Raw genomic sequence first — 3,705 nt, 5'->3', positions numbered from 1 at the left:
TTTTATAGTCAACATGTAAATTAATATTTTTCTACATTTTGATTAAAAAATATCTGTAAAATAAGAGTATTTTTTGTTAATTTAAATACGGTAAAACCTGTAATTTTAGGGTCAAACATCGAGAAAAGAAATTCATTACCATTTCAAAAAAAATATTTAAGTGGTCATTTTTAGAGGGATTTTTTTTTAAACAGTCAGCTCCTCAGTCAGAAATGGAAGAAAAACTTGTTAATTAGGTTGAAGCATTGAGGGTCCACCAACTGAGACGACTGCCAGTGATGCTTTGGTGAAAGTTTTTCATTCAAATCTGTCCAAAATGTCTTTTGAGTCACAGCTGTGTCTGGATATTTAAAACAGGAAGTAGAAACCTGAGACCTGGGCAATAAACTGGCCTCCACATGTTTTCTTCTCCAACCTGAAATGTAAAACTGATATTTTTGTTCTTTCCACCTCCTTTTCTTATCATTCTGAAGAACTTTTCCTTGTTCACTAATTTATTATTATTATTATTATTATTATTATTATTATATATAAATAATCTAAAAAGCTATGATAAATAGAACAAATAGTTAACAGATGCCTGTCCATCATCTCGTCTTTTTGTTTCTCCTGTTTCTTTTTCATTTTCTATCGTGTTCGTCAGTCGTTCATCTTTACTTCTTTGTGTTTTTCTGTCCTCCTCTTGCTTCCTTTTATTCCATCTATTGGGCTGCAGACCAAGGATTAACCGGACGACAAACGCACAATGACACAAAGCCGGCTGTTTTCTATCAGCAGGTCGACAAACTCTGCTGCTGGCTGCAGATAACAGCCTGCAGGAGGTTTGTGTGTCTGTGTGCGATTGTGTGTTTTTGTCCTGATGATGCAGCAGGAAGCAGTTTAACCCCAGAACCTCGTCCATGACGGCTCTCGGTATCTCAGAGGAAGATCTGGAGCTGAAGTTTCCTCTCAGCGGGCGACCGAAGCTTTAATTCAGAACCGTCCTGCAGCAGCTCAGAGTTTAAACCTGCAGCTTTACAGATACAGAACACCAGGTTCTACCACTGGTTCTACCACTGGTGCTACAAAAGGTTCTACCACTGGTTCCACCACTGGTGCTACAAAAGGTTCCACCACTGGTTCTACCACTGGTTCTGGTAATGAGGTTCATGATTTAACTGCTTTCTGTGAACCTGAAGTGTGATTAATGTGTCACAGAACTACAAAAACAAGACACAAAATGACAAAAACAAGACACAAAACAACAAAAATTACACAAAATGACAAAATTGAGACACAAAACTACAAAAACAAGATACAAAATGACATGAATGAGACACAAAATGACAAAAAAGACACAAAACAACAAAAATGAGACACAAAATGACAAAAACGAGACACCACCTTTTACTCCAGAATCTGCAGCTTTATAGATACAGAACAACAGGTTCTGCCACTGGTTCTACCACTGGTTCTATAAAAGGTTCTACCACTGGTTCTGGTAATGAGGTCCATGATTTAACTGCTTTCTTTGAGCCTGGGGTGTGAAGCATTAGAGTCTTTATTTTTATTTCCATAATCAAGTCAACTTTATTAGAGTTACAGGTTTAAAACAACCACGTTATTAGACAAGCAGCAGTGAAGACATGCAGAAAACAAGACAGAAGGACACTAAAAAAAAAATAAAACACAAAGAAAAGGCAAAACAACAGTAGCTTGTAAGATTAGTGTCTAAATTCAAGGTAAAAAAACACACAAATCCTTCAAAAGTGCTGAAAATCTGGCAGTTTCTTACTGTTTTCTCTTGAATCTCATCCAAAATGATGAAAACTGTCAAAAAAAGTAGCCAACATTTGTCCAAAATCACACTAAATGTGAAAAATTTCTCAAAAATAAAATAAAATTACGTTTGAAATGACTCAAACCTGGACAAAAGGACTTAAATGGTCTAAAATGACCAGAATGAATAATTGTTGGTTAGTTTGGACATTTTACATTTTTCTTCCATTCTCTAACTTTGATGGTCTAGTGTCTCCATAAAGTTCTTGTCAGTGTATATCTATGGATGGATCCATATTTCTACTAAAATACAGTCTTTGGTCCACATTTCTCCAACTGTTGAGGCTCTAACATCAGTAGAATCTGATGTGTGGAAAGTTTTTAGATGTTTAGATTAAATGTTGATGTGGAAACATTGGTAGGAACCAGAACCTGGAGTTAATAGAGGTCTAGATGTTCATGGAGGTCTAGATGTTGGAGTTTATAGAGGTCTAGATGTTCATGGAGGTCTAGATGTTCATAGAGGTTTAGATGTTCATAGAGGTTTAGATGTTGGAGTTTATAGAGGTCTAGATGTTCATAGAGGTCTAGATGTTCATAGAGGTCTAGATGTTGGAGTTCATAGAGGTCTAGATGTTCATAGAGGTCTAGATGTTCATAGAGGTCTAGATGTTGGAGTTCATAGAGGTCTAGATGTTCATAGAGGTCTAGATGTTCATAGAGGTCTAGATGTTGGAGTTCATAGAGGTCTAGATGTTGCTGTTAGATGTTCAGAGCTACAAGGTGCTTTTGCTGAAGGGACCAAACACATCAGTTTTGTGTTTTTATCATCTAGCTGGAGGCAGTTTTTGGCCACTTTATCTTCTGAAAGCAGGTTAAGAAGGATCTGATGGAGGCAGAATCATCCTGACAGGTAGCAGACAGAGTTGTGTCTCATCAGCATAGAAGTGGAGGAAGACTTCATGGCTCAAAAACGTTCATTATGTCTTCTTGTTAGTACATTAGTTTTGAGCTGCTGTTGAACAACCCTCTCAACAAAACACTATGTTCCTGAAAACGTTTTCTACACGTCTTGATGATTTCGGTTTTTTTTCACACACACCACTTGTAATGCTTCACTTAATTCTGAGAGCCTTAAGACTGAACTCAGTGGCTCTGAGATGCTTTTGATGCGTTTCTGAAGCTTTTGGTGAAGATCTTTCTCTATCTGCAGTCACTTTCCATTATGGCGTGGGCGTGGTTGGCCCGGCGGATCTGGCGACTCTACTGGGCCGCAAATGCCGGCTGTCAAAACCTGCCAGCTGACACGTCACGCTGTCAGTGAGACGCTTCTGAGGAAGGAGAGAGTTTTCGCCGAAACTGTCAAGCAAGCAAGCAAAGTAATCAACATCTATCTAAGCATTCTGTCTGAACAAAAGAACTCAAAACTAAGGAAGACTTTATGTTTGTGGAGCTTAAAGGACGCATTTACAAGGAGAATAAAAAGGTTCCAGAGATGGAACCTTGAGGAACTCCACAAGTGATTAGAGCAGAAAAAAGAGAAGTAGTTCCTAATTTTAGTAGAAAATGATCTATCTGTTAAGTAGGAGGCCAACCTGGTCCTTTAGGACAACTGAAGCCAAAGCTGCACTGAAATCTAACAGAAATAAAAATCCAAAAGAGTCTAAAGACAGCAGATTATGTCCCTGTTCATTATCAGTATATTCATGAGTATCAGTTTCTCTTTTCCAAACACCAAAACCTTCCATCTGACTTCAAGTCTCTACCAGTAGTTTGCTTTTTAAAATGTATTTCTGTGTGCAGAAAGTAGACAAACGATAAAAATACTCAACACAACATTTATACAATGGATCTACTTCAAGTTTTATCTCATTCTCACGCACAGTAACTCATATTTTAGTATTTATTTCTGCTTTAAATGGAGTCGGGCAGGTAGTAGCCAAGAAA

The 3,705-nt window shown here is 37.6% G+C and overlaps 1 long non-coding RNA gene across 3 annotated transcripts in view; it reads right to left on the bottom strand.

Annotated features, from left to right (window-relative positions):
* Positions 1–1,483: 1,483 nt before the first annotated feature.
* LOC118470514 (uncharacterized) overlaps positions 1,484–3,705 on the bottom strand; it is a 40,215-nt gene continuing 37,993 nt past the window's right edge. For 2 of the 3 annotated variants that reach the window (XR_008602125.1, XR_008602126.1), the window contains one exon: positions 1,484–3,705. This exon is cut by the window's right edge and continues 317 nt beyond it. This is a non-coding gene — a long non-coding RNA (uncharacterized LOC118470514). The other variant, XR_008602127.1, reaches the window with a different exon arrangement.

This window comes from Amphiprion ocellaris, chromosome 7 (genome assembly GCF_022539595.1).
Source record: "Amphiprion ocellaris isolate individual 3 ecotype Okinawa chromosome 7, ASM2253959v1, whole genome shotgun sequence".
In the NCBI taxonomy this organism is placed as follows: Eukaryota; Metazoa; Chordata; class Actinopteri; family Pomacentridae; genus Amphiprion; species Amphiprion ocellaris.
This window is presented reverse-complemented; position numbering and strand designations above follow the sequence as displayed.